Genomic DNA, 13663 nt, shown 5'->3' with positions numbered 1-13663 from the left:
TCTTGCCCTAAGTATCCTTTGTTACAAAGTGTGTATTGTTGTTCAGAATACTGTGGCGAGGTGGCTGACTCCCAGGAAGATCCCACATGCCCATCATGGTAATTCTCCGACTCGATGAAATGAAGAAATGAAGAAGAAGAAGAACAACAAAGTAAAATCTTTTACCTTTTGTTCTTTCAATGAAAATCAGTTACCCTATTGAAAGGAATGGGATCACATGAGATACCCCAGACATCACTGGAGTAATGCGAAGGGACAAATTGGAAGGGAATACAACATTTCAACTGAGCCTGGTCTGATGTCACCCCTGAATTCAATTCTGAGACCAGAGACAGGACCAGTCAGATAAAGGTGAAAGTTCCATTATTGTAATTTAGAATGTAACATACATGAAATGCTCTCACTTTGTCTACCATAGGGAAGACAGAGAGTCGCAAGCGTCCCTCACTGAAATGAAGTCTTGCAACCCCTGGCTTACAAGATCAGTGCTCTAACCACTGAGCTATTGGAGCCTTAGCTATCAGATCTTTTCAGTATTAACTATTCAGCATGTCATCACCAAACTCAACTCCCATCAAAAGCGAATGCCATTAGTTGTGGCTTTAAAAATAAAGATCAAGGTTATCTGGTGTGTGTGTGTGTGTGTATGTGCATGTGCATGTGCCTGTGTGTGTGTGCATGTGTGTGTGTGTGTGCGCGCGTGTGTGTGTATGTGCATGTGCATGTGCCTGTGTGTGTGCGTGCATGTGTGCCTGTGTGTGTGTGCGCGTGTGTGTGCGCGTGTGTGTGTGTATGTGCATGTGCATGTGCCTGTGTGTGTGTGTGTTTGTGTGTGTATGTGTGTGTATGTGCATGTGCATGTGCCTGTGTGTGTGTCCGCGCGCGTGTGTGTGTGCCTGTGTGTGTGCGTGTGTGTGTGTATGTGCATGTGCCTGTGTGTGTGTGTGTGTGTGTGCCTGTGTGTGTGCCTGTGTGTGTGTGTGTGTGCGCCTGTGTGTGTGCCTGTTTGTGTGTGTGTGTGTGTGTGTGTGCCTGTGTGTGTGTGTGTGTGTGTGTGTGTGTGTGTGTGTGTGTGTGTGTGTGTGTGTGTGTGTGTGTGTACATATATATATATATATATATATATATACACCTTGAGATGGAGAATTACAAGCTGAAAATCAAGGGGTGTGTCCTTCTGATGTTTGGCAGCTCATATAAAGTGCACAAGTACAGTCGTGCTGGCATGAGCACTGAACCAGGATCATATGATATGTACTGAGTAACTCTTGTTGCAATTCCACTCTTAAACAAAGACTGGATGAGGAAGGGCAGGATCCTGTCCTGACATGTCCATGAAGACATTCTTTCCATTCAGTGTTTGCTACTCACATTGTCACCCTGAGACCATATGAAAGGCGGCTCGTGGCTTGTGTAGGTACAGATACACCTGTGGATAAAAGTTTTAAAAATATATATTCCAGAACAACTTAGTGGGGTCAGCCATATCAAGGGGGATGGGGGGGGGGGGGGGGGGAGGGAATTTCCAATATTCTGGGTTGAGACTCTTCATCAAGATATCAAGACTTCATGCTGACCAGTCTTAGTGAAGGCTTTCAATTCGAAACGTCGACAATTCCTTTCTCCCTCAGAGATTGTTCATATTTGCTCCATGTCTCAGCATCTTGTGGGTGGAAGTAATTCCTTCCAAAGAGCTGCTGAGATCTTTGTTACTGTCTTTTTAAAGGCATCATAGGATGGGGTCTCCTGCAGTCTCCAGAAAACACCTAACACCCATTTCTATTCTTGACAAAGCCCTCGATAAAAGGACGCAGGGCTGAAATGTTGTGAGAACTGCTGAGTTTTACTACAACCATTGGGTCTGCAGACTTTTGTCTTTCACCCATTTCTTTTCACTGCAGGGTAGAAACTAATCCTGTGCTGAATGCAGTCTTTGATCATTTCCCAGTACCTCCAAAGGCCTGGATATATTGTCTCCATGCCTGATACCCGACACCCCACAAAAAGAGGAATATTGAACTCTGATACTGCAACAGGTTCTTAACAGGGAAAATTGTTCAATGATGCTCTCCAATGCACCTCTTGACCAACAGAAGTCATCAACACTCAATGTGAAGCAGCATACAGAAAGACATTGGGCAACTCAGGACACATTGAGTGAATGAGTGAAAAAATTCAGGTTCCAATCCACTGTAAGGAATTTGCACATTCTCCCCTGTCCGTGTGGTGTTCCAGTTTCCTCCCACGTTCCAAAGATGCACAGGGGCTAGTAGGTTAAATGGGGACATGGGTGTATTGGACAATGCAGTCTCATGGGCCGGAAGGGCCTGTTACTGTGGTGTATCTCTAAATTTTAAAAAAAATTGTCATCTACTGTACATAAGCACATCATCGAGGTACAATGAAAGTCATATTGTTGCAGCTTCCCAGGTGTATAATACACACTAACAACAATTAATGGATAAAAAGATAAAAAAAATATAAAGAAAGAGAAAAAAAATTCAGGGTTGGAACTGTAGAACCATAAAACATTACAGCTTTTTGGCCCTTCTCGTCTAGGCCAAACTATTATTCTATCTCGTGCCACTGACCTGCACCCAGACATATCCAATAGTGCAAAATAATATCTCGATGAATGTAGCGCGTTGAATGACTCAAAGACTTGTTGACTCAAACCAAGGCTTTTGTTCGCAAAAGACTGGAGCGTATTACATCGAGGTCGACCAGTCCAGACTGACCTGGGTCTGGTTAGGAGTAGCCCTTTATGACCTGCCAGTAGGCATGGCTACAGCTCTCAGCCAATCACTACTACTATATGTAAATATATACAAATATGTACATTGGTGATAGTATTCTGTACTATCACATTCACCCCTTCTTTGGGGGGGGGGGTAGCATGCAGTGTTCATGGGCTGTAACGGTCGGAAGGCCTGATGGTCCGATGTGATCGCCGTGGTGCCAGAATCGGGGTAGCTGGCAGAGTATCATCGCTGGGGCCCCCGGGTGTAGGCACGGTTTCGCCTAGTCTACCGTTATCATTGACCGTGGGTGGGCTGGTCCGATCTGCTGCCGTGAGGATCTTCTGTTCCCATTGTCCTGGCATGTAACCTAGGGGAAGATTGAATGGAGGTTGGAGTTGGAATGTGATAATGTTAGACCCGGCTTGAGCCAGATCCCTTATGAGACTAGGTCCTCCCACCTGTCTGGGTATTCGATATAGGCATAGTGTGGGTTCACGTGTAACAGCGTTATCTGATCGACTAGGGGGTTGTTTTTCGAGTAGCGGACATGACGTCTCAGCAGGGCAGGTCCAGGGTCTGTCAGCCAAGCCGGTGTGGTCGTTCCCGATTCTGACTTCCACGGGAACGAGAACATACGTTCGTGCAGGATAGCAGTGCATAACTGGGACCCGATGGAGTGTAGGATGTTTGGGAGGACTTCCTGCCATCAAGTGGTGGGGAGGCCTTTGGACTGGAGGGAAAGTATGGCCACTTTCCAGACAGTGACATTCTCCCTTTCGACCTGCCTGGTTGTAACTAGTGGTCCTGCTCGAAGCAATACCGAGCTCCAGAAGGTACTGCCTCAGCTCTGCTCTCATAAATGAGGACCCCCGGTCACTGTGGATGTAACTGGGATACCTGAAAATGGTGAAGATGCTGTGCAGTGCATCTATGATTGAGGAGGGGGTCATGACCAAGAAGGGGATAGCGAATGGGAAGCAGGGGTACTCATCGATCACCATGAGAATGTAAGTGTTAAGGTTTGTCGACTGTAGGGGCTCCTTTAAGTCCACACAGACATTCGAAGGGCCAGGTAGCTTTAATGACGTGAGTCTTCTCGGGCTGGAAGAAGTTGGGCTTGCACTCAGTGCATACTGGGGAGGCTCGGGTCATGGAGCAAATCTCCTCGACCGTATAGGAGGTTGCGGGCCTTTACAAAATGGGCGAACCTGGTAACCCTCGGGTGACAGAGCTTCTCATGGACTCTCTGCAGCCTGTCCAGTTGTACACTGGCGCATGTCCTATGGGAAAGGGCATCGGGCGGGTCATTGAATTTGCCAGGCAGGTACAGGATATTGTAGTTGAAGGTAGAAAGTTCGATTCTCCACCTGGCAATCTTGTCGTTTTTTTTTATCTTACCCCGCTGATTGCTGCTAAACATAAATGAGATCATGTGCTGGTTGGTCAGTAGTGTAAAACACCTGCCAGCAAGGTAGTGTCTCCAATGACGTACAGCCTCTACAAGGCATGGGTCTCCTTCTCGACCCTGGAGGGTCCTAGAAAAGAAGACTACAGGCCTACCGGCTTGGTTTAAGGTGGCTGCCAGTGTTACGTCGGACGCATTGCTCTCTACCTGGAAGGGAATGGATTAGTCAACGGCATGCAGAGTGGCCGCGGCGATGTCCAACTTGATGCGGTCGAAGGCCGGTCTGGCTTCCGCTGACAGGGGGAAGAAAGTGAACTTAATGAGTGGCCGTGCCTTGTCAACGTACTGTGGGACCCATTGGGCGTAATAAGAAAAAAAATCCCAAGCAGCATTTGAGTGCCTTCTGGGTTTTGGGCGGTGAAAGGTCAACTGGGCGGGTGCATGCAGTCGGGTTCTTGCTTTATCACCCCGTTTTCCACCACGCAAGGCAAGTGGCCTGGAAGACACACTTCTCAAAATTGTAGGTCAGATTCAGCCATTTGGCCGTTTGGAAGAATTTCTCAAGGTTGGCGTCATGGTCCTGCAGTGGTGATGTTGTCCAGATACAGGAATGTAGCTGTTAGGCTGTTCTGGACTACCATCCGGTCCATCTCTCTGTGAAAGGCTGTGACACCATTTGTGACACCGAAAGGGACCCTGAGGAATTGATATAAACACCCGTTCACTTCGAAGGCCGTGAAAGGGCAGTCTTCCGTGTGTATCGGGAGCTGGTGGTAGGCTGATCAGAGATCGATGGTGGAAAACACACGGTATTGGGTGATCTGATTCACCACATCCGTGATAGGCGTAAGAGGGTAAGCGTCCAAGAGCGTGAAACGGTTGACCATTTGGCTGTAGTCAACCTCCATCCACGGCTTCTCCCCGTTCTTCACCACTACCACCTGCGCCCTCCTGGGACTTGATCTGGGCTCGATGATGCCCTTATCCAGCAGTCTGCGCACCTCACTTTTAATAAATTTCCTGTCCCTGAAGCTAGGACCCTCCAGGGTCGAGAAGGAGGCCCATGCCATCGTAGAGGCCGTACGTCATTGGAGACAGTACATCGTTGGCAGGTGCTTTACACTACTGACCAACCAACACTTGATCTCATTTATGTTTAGCAGCAATCAGCGGGGTAAGATCAAAAACGACGAGATTGCCAGGTGGAGAATCGAACTTTCTACCTTCAATTACAATATCCTGTACCTGCCTGGCAAATTGAATGACCCACCCAATGCCCTTTCCCGTAGGACATGCGCCAGTGTACAACTGGACAGGCTGCAGAGAGTCCATGAGAAGCTCTGTCCCACGAGGGTCACCAGGTTCGCCCATTTTGTAAAGTGCCTGCTTTTAGTGGCGATCGGCTTCCAGCCAGGGATGAGGTTGGCGAAGAGTGCTGGAGGAGCTACCCGGAGGGTGGAGAGGCTGCAAGTGAAGAGACGAGGCGTGGGGACTGGCGTGCGCTGTCTCCGGGGTAGAGTGGTGGGGACCCCTATAGGGCCGTGACACTGATTTAAAATGACATTGGAAATCCAACCCCAACAATACAGGTGCACATAACTGAGATAGGACCAGCAACTTAAACCCTGTAAATTTGATGCCCAGAACTTTCAAGGTCACCCCTTGATGCACGTTGAGTGGGGTCTTGTGGCCAGCGAGATCTTCTGGTCCATCGGGTGAACTGCTAATGCGCATCGTTGGACCAGGTCTGGATGAATGAAGCTCTCCGTTGAACCTGAATCAAACCGACAGTTAGTATATTGGCTCTTCACTTTAATCATTTCCATAGCCTTAGCTCGGGGGTGCGGCTGGTCCTGGTTTAATGTCACTGATTCAGCCACCGATACAGGGAGTGGGACTGCTGCCCGTGTTGGTGACTGTGGGGGCTGGCGTGATGACGTCACTCATCGCTGGGTGGGCTGTCCGGTGGATCCTCGCGTCACTGGAGTAGGGGCGGAGAGTCACGGGGCCTTGGTGTGTTGCCCGCTATGTTTGCACGATGACATCATCAGCATGGGTGGACTATCGGCGGTGAGTTGCAGAGGCAGCTGCATACGGCCGAAGTCAGCGGCGAGCTGCAAGTGGCGGCACGTGGTGCAGGCGGGCCATCGGGGTCTTCTGGTGCAGGAGCCCGGTTGGAGTCGGCGGCGGCGACAAGCTGCGGAGGTGGCTGGGGCACTCATGGTGCAGGTGGGTCGATGGAGTCTTCCGGTGCTGGGACCTTGTCTGAGTTGGCAGCGGGCTTTGGAGGCAGCAGCCATTGCTGTGCAGGCAGACCACCGGTGCCTGCTGGCTTGAAAGTCCCATTGGGCGGGGGGACCACGTCGGGGATCAGCATCACAGCGATGAGGGTGGAGGATTGCATCATAGCGGCGAGGGTGGAGCATTGTGAGGGCGGTGCCTTCCGCGTGCAGTGCTTGTGTCGTGTGATCAATTACTTGCTCTCATTTAATGAGAGGTCTGAGGACGAGTGATTTAAACTTGGGGAAAGCGGTTAGGCCTCGCATGAGGCACTGTGTTTGGCGGCGGCCATTTTGGACCATCAGACAGTGGCGAAGTGGCTGTTCTTTCCACACTTCTGGCATCGGGCCTTCCTCACAGGGCACAGGGATCAACTGTGCTTCTTCTCCTTCCTGCAGAAGTAGCACTTGGGGGCCGCGTCAGGTAGTGTGACGGTGGTGGTGAGGCCATCAATGGGGTGTAGGGAGACTAGGTTAAATGCAAGTGTTCTACTCACATCATAACGGGGGGGCCCAGCCCTGTGTATAGGTGTCCATGCTTAGGGCTACAGCTTCCATCGTTTCAGTGATTCACACGGTCTCTGTCAGGCTGTCTCCCCCATGCTCCAGGAATTGTTGCCTCACTTCATTGGAATGGACTCCTGCCACATAAGCGTCCCGGATGATGTCGTCAGTGATTCTGGCCGCCGTCATGTCGGTGCACGCACAAGCTCTACCCAGTAACCTCAGTGTCTGGAGGTAGGCTCTGCAGGACTCACTAGGCTGCTGCCTCCTGGTCACTAGCATGTGCCTGGCATAGACCTTATTCACAGGCCGTTCGTAGAGTCCCCTCAGCATGTTCATGGCAGCCATGTAGGAGGTCGCATCCTGGATGTTCTCGGAGACCCTTGTGGACACCATGGACATTAGGACTAGCAGTTTGTTGATGTCTTCCTCCACGATGGTGTTAGAGCGCTGCAGGTATGCCTCGAAGCACCTCACTCAGTGCCTAAAGTCACTCCGGGCATTAGCTGACTGCGGGTCGATGTTGATGCATTCTGGTTGCAGCATTCTCTCTATCCGTTGAAATTTTTGCTAATAAAATTGTCGCGTGTCGAATGACTCAAAGACTCATTGACTCAAACGAAGGCTTTTGTTAGCAAAAGACTGGAGCGTATTACATCAAGGTCGACCAGTCCAGACTGACCTGGATCTGGTTCGGAGTAGCCCTTTATGACCTGCCAGTAGACATGGCTACGGCTCTCAGCCAATCGTTACTACTATATGTAAATATATACAAATATGTACATTGGTGATAGTATTCTGTACTACCACAATGAATGGTTTTGACTCGAAATGTTGATTGACCTTTTCTATCCATGGATGTTGACTGACCTGTTGAGTTCCTCCAGCAATTCTATATCTGTTCATGATTCCAGGCTGCCCCCCAAAAATGAATATTGAGCTCTATTACTGCAATAGATTCTTAGAAAAATTGAAAATTTAGTCTTTTGTGTTTCCCTAGTCCAAACAATGTTGTCTTAGTAGTGCAGACAGATCTTTTATGGCATTCTAGTAGTCTTAGGCTAGGGTAATACAGGGAGGTTTAAGAGCCTGATTGTTGTTGGAAAATAAAATTGTTCTGAATCTAGAGGTCCCAACCATCATATTTCTGCCTTTAGCTGGAAGGGAGCAGTGAGAAGAGTATGGCCAGGGTGATGGTGGTCTGTTGCGATGCTGGCTGCCTTCAGTGGATGGGATGTCGGTGCTTTTGATGGACCCGGCAAACAGCTGAAAGAATTCAGGCAATCCTGCTGTCCAACGCTCCCGCCAATTGTGACACAGGTTCCACACTGGCTTCCTCGGCTACCTTAGAACCTGCTGATTGGGGTAAAAGCAAGTTACCTTCAATTCTGAGAGATGCTCTCTATGACGAAGGGAATTGTAATAAGTGTTACAATCACCGTAGCAAGTTAAACATCACTTGCAAAATGTAATATTTCAGATTCTTTAAAGTTCTTACACCTTTAATGTTTGAAATGTTGCTTCAATTTTACTGGAGTCAAAAGAGGGAAAAAACTAGAGTAAAGATTAATACACTTCAATTGTGCATTTAGCACATACAAAAAAGAGAAAATGATTAACAAGAACAAAATTTGAAACTATTTGATTTAACACCACAATCCCAAACTAAGTCAGTATTGATGCCAAGAACATCACCACAAAATAAATAGAGTTGCCCATTTAAGGCTGGGAGGAGAGAAAATTTCATTGCTCATGAGTCCCTTGGACACTTTTCAGATGGTGTGGAGCTTTGATATTTTAAACCCAGGGGAAGGTAGATTTTTGATAAATGGGGGAGGGAGGGTGAAAGGCAGCCATGGTTAGACAGGAGGGCAGAGTTGAGGTCAAACAGGATCACATTTATTGGTGGGACGTGGGGACAACTGGCCTATTCCTGCTGCTAATTCCTGTCTTCATTTGTTCAGCTATGACTATTTTACTATTTTATTTTTAAGTCAGACACAAAGCACGATAACAGGTCCTTTCATGCCACCCAATTACACCCAATTGACCTCCAACCCCCCAGTATTTTTTTTGAAGGAAACTGGAACACCCGGAGGAGAAGACACGGGGAGAAGGTACAAACTCCTTACAGATAGTGTGGGATTCGAACCCCAGTCCTGATCGGTGGCGCTGTAAGAGCGTTCCACTATATAACAAATGAAACAGCTATGTCGAGTACCGCCTGTTCTGTGACTAAGTAAGCTCCATGTGGAGCATATTGTGCAGTATAGATCACTGGGCCAAATGGCCTGCTCTTTTATTTTCAAAATAATCTTATAATGAGTAAAAATAAAATAGAAAAGGCAGATGAGACAGTTTCCTTCATGTAAGGTGCATGCTGGTCCCTGTGGTGGCCACCTGTCACAGAGCACCTCAAGGGACCCCTCTCAGGGACACCCAGACGTGATTACATCCTCAGGTGAAGGGCAGACAATCAACCCCTTTGGTCAGCCTTGACCTGACAACAGCCACCTTGGCCTGTTCCTGTGCTGGAAATCTGTGCCCTATCTTTTGCACACCAGACACAACCAGCAATTAGCACTTGTGCAAAACCACATATGGGGTTCTAAGTGCATCGCACCACCTCCCTTACATTGGCAAAAAAAAGGTGGTGCACAGAGATGCAAAGTAATGACAGGAAAAGAAACAACATATTGCAGTGCGGTGCAGTGTTCAAGCTTGAGTTAACACCAGGGTAGCATCCTGACGCTGCAAATTATTGCTTATTTTGGCTATATTTCCTTAGAAAGAAATGGGATTCTTGAGAAATTGACACCCTATCATAAAATTCTCCAAGAAAAGATTTCCAACAATCCAAATTTATTGAGGCTATATCTGTCTTTATTAACATCCTGTTAATATTTGATTTGCGCGATTAAGTGCTGCCTAGGATTCTCCACACTGTAGAAATATGCGGTGATATTGAAACAGAGGCTTCAATTTGCTGTATAACTGAAGGCAATGCATTAGTTCACATCAACAATCTTAAAACACACTATATTTCCCCAGTTGACTCTGGTCGTCTTTTTAATTCTTTCTTGCATGTCACGGTTAATTTAAAGGCTAAATTAATTTAATCTGAGTTATGAAATGTAATCTTTTAAGTCCTTTTCACACATACATCACTTAGAGAGAGAGAGAGAGTTGGTGGGGGGGGGGGGGGGTGCGGTGGGGGAACTCCCAGAACATTAATTTCTCCAACTTTGCCTGCTGCTTTTGCAGATAATATTTTGGCCTCACTGCAGTGACCAAGGATAATAGTCGTGTCTTGATTGGAAAGCAAAATAAAAATAAAAAGAAAAGACCGAATGGAAAATTGGAAACAGCGACCTTATCATCTTTCTTTCATTTAGACTTGATTACTATGGGATTATAATTTAATCATAGCTATGTGTCAGAAGTTACCATGGGAACTCTGTTTAACTGTTTATCTAGCTCCAGATCTTAATTCAAGTTTGAACACTGTGATTCATTTATATGTAAGAGACCGAGAAGACAAAATATAGAGGAAACAGATGCTCTCTTGTTCTGTGATTTTTATTTTGTATGAAACCAGATAATTTGACTTTCAGGGAGGAAATTTATTTTGATGTCAATGAGGAGAAGTAATGAGGTGGATGTTACCATCTGAGAAGAACTGTGTGATTGTTGCAAGCAATATGCAATTAATCTCTTTTAAAAACATCCTCAACAACCAACCTGAACTGCAAAATCACAGTCAACATCAGTTTGCAAAACTGCTCGAGAATTTGAGCTGTTTACTGCAGCTCTCCATGCAGCTGGAGTTTGCGTTTATTCCTCCTGGAATTTCGAATACCATCCAGACTTGAAACTTGCAACAATTTAGGCTTTGTTTTGCTTTTAATGAAAGGAGAATACTAGACTTACAGGAGATGGGGAAGGAAGGGAGAGGAGGGGCTGGAAGCAATTAAAAGGAGCTATTAGGTAAACAAGGTAAACGACACACTTGCCATCAAATAAATGGGGTGTTGAAGATATAGGACACCCAGCTGCCTGTCAGGACAGCTTTTCTTTAATGAGTATCATATTTGGCAGTCAAAAGCAATGTTTAGATCAAAATCTTTCCTTTTCTACTGCCAAAAATCTGGATGCTTTCAACAATACCCAATTCATTGAAAACGGCTGTTGAGGTGAAAGTATTTTATTACACGGAACTCAGTGTCGAAACCACATTCAGCCAACTAGTCAATGGTGTTGCTCATATTCCAGATGTGAGCTTCTACCCACACTAATGACACCTTCTCACCTTCACATCCCCACCCTTCTTCTTCCTTATGTATGTGCCAAGCTTCCTGTAGAAGTGCCAGTACTTTCTATTTCAGCCACTCACGTGTATGGCATATTTCCACATTCTTGCCACTCGTGGTCTGATAAAGTTCCACCTCACTTCTTTACCTGATCGCCTGATGGCTACCGTGCACTTAATCCTTTGATGTAATATCACCCTTGTTGATTGCTACCATAGGGCAGAAGACCAGCAGCACCTCCAGATTCAAGTACAGTTTCTTTCCAACAGCTATCAGGCTCTTGAACATCCCCTCGTTACTCAAGTCAGGAACTGCTCTGACATCATGAGAAGTTCACTTTTTCTTGCACTGGGATTATTGTGAATATTTATTATCTATTTTTTGCCTTTATTATATCTCTTTAATTCAAAAAGTATGCTACTGCCATTTTTATGAGTTATTTATGTGGTTTTCTTTTAGAAAATACATATTCAGCTGCAACAAGTTAGAATTTCGGTGCATGTGTACATTGAATAATGGGTATAGCATTATCTTTGATACCGTGATCATAGTTTTTCCTTGCAGCCACTGCAGCCGGGCACGTCCGTCCCATATTGACCTCATCAGCCACCAGCGTGCCTGCAGCCCACGTGGACAGCGCCCTTCCTAAATCTTCATTCGCAAAAGTGATGATAATTACAGTCGTAAAGAGAGTCAGCACACAAGCAGACCTGGCTCGAGGATAACTTGGAATATCTGTTGATATCTTTCGGATGTAATGTATACTATTGTAAGCTTTTGAATGAAGTACCTGTTTGGTTGCAGCAAGTAAGCATTTTGGTGCCTATTTCTACTCTACAATGTACATGAAGTAAATTTGATGCTCACTCCTCTAACAAGATCATTCAAGAAGAATGTAAGAAACAAGTATAAGATAACTAATTAGCCCCTCCAGGCTGTTTTGCCATTCAAATTTAGAGCTAGTTTGGTTTAATATTGTCACATGTACCAAGATACAGTGAAAAGCGTTCTTTTTGCATGCCATTCAAAGGCCAGCCAAGAGTCACCACAATCTGGCTCAGTACGTGAACTATATATACTATATATTAAGACAAACATTTGTCTAACTGACACTGAATAAGGACCGTATGTACTGGCTCCAACTTAAATATTAATTTGGGTTAAAGAGAGTTCCAGTAATGGAACTCGTATTTAACCAGGTTAGTGCAGTGCTATTGGAGTACCAGCGACCCAGGTTCAAATTCAGTGCTGTCTGTAAGCAGTTGTATGTTCTCTCCATGTCTGCGTGCTTTTCCTCTGGGTGCTCTGGTTTCCTTCCACCATCCAAAACATACAGCATTGGAAGATTAATAGGGTGTAATTGGGCAGCGTGGGTTTCACGAACTGGAATGGGCTTCTACTGTGTTAAATGATTAAAATTTTGAAAATGTAAAAAGGAGAAAACTAAAGGAAATGGAAGTCTCTTCAGAGATGGGAAGTGGTTGAAGATCACACCATCACCTCTAATGCAGCCGCTGAAGGCATTGTTTCCAGAGGGGACTCTGTGGACTCCGAGCCCAAACCCTTGTGTCCAGCTGCCCACTCTCTGTCGCATGTCCTTTCAATAAGATTATGGCCATTCCAATCTTGCCCTCCACAATCTCCCACTCTTTCCCCATTCCCTTGACTCTAGATATCTATTCAATGATTACAATCCATAGTTCGAAGCGGCAAAGGATTTCAAACATTAACGTATCTCTCAGAGAACAAATTGCTTCTGATTTCTATCACAACCAGATGATTCCTGATTCTGAAAATTTAAACATACATACAGCCCTTCTGGCTCCTGACCCTGTGCTGTCCAAATAAACCCAATTGACCGACAACCGCCATACGTTTTGAAGTGTGGGAGGAAACAAGAGCTCCCAAAGGAAACCCACACAGACATGGGGAGAATGTACAAACTCCGTACAGGCAGTGCTGGATTTAAACCCCAGTCATTCCCACTGAAATAGACTCTACGCTGCCCTTAATTCTGAAATTCCACTGAATTCAATCCCCCTATTAATGGTACCCAACTTCCCATTGGCCTTCTTAACCATCCTATCACCCCCTCATCCACCTGCACTCCAAAGAATCGAGCCTTTGCCTGCTCAACCTCCCTCCATCGCTCAGGTTCCCTGAATGTTCTTGGGATACTCCCAGGAGAAGGTGATGATTGATCCCATCAGATGGGTCTTGCAAACTGCCAAAGGTACTCTCGCCAGAACCTCGCAACGTGCACTTAGACTTTGCCTGGCAGGAATTGGAAAGTGTTCTCCCTGTCAGATCCTTCATATCCTGCTGGAGTCTCAATGTCACCCTTTACCCAGCTTGAGTGAGCTGCAATGGGGACAAGATCATCTTCAGTCTTCTGGAAATCTGCTTTTGCCAAGATGATCTGGA

At 46.2% G+C, this 13663-nt stretch overlaps 1 long non-coding RNA gene across 1 annotated transcript; it reads left to right on the top strand.

The window, feature by feature from the left end:
• The first annotated feature begins 2878 nt into the window (after positions 1-2878).
• Positions 2879-11957, top strand: LOC138762812 (uncharacterized). Its single transcript, XR_011357167.1, has 4 exons — positions 2879-2969; positions 5736-5936; positions 8087-8294; positions 11804-11957. It is a non-coding gene; the product is annotated as an uncharacterized lncRNA (long non-coding RNA).
• The last annotated feature ends 1706 nt before the right edge of the window (positions 11958-13663 follow it).

This window comes from Narcine bancroftii, chromosome 5 (genome assembly GCF_036971445.1).
Source record: "Narcine bancroftii isolate sNarBan1 chromosome 5, sNarBan1.hap1, whole genome shotgun sequence".
NCBI lineage: Eukaryota > Metazoa > Chordata > Chondrichthyes > Torpediniformes > Narcinidae > Narcine > Narcine bancroftii.
The sequence above is the reverse complement of the archived record's forward strand: the minus strand, read 5'-3'. Positions and strand labels throughout refer to the sequence as shown.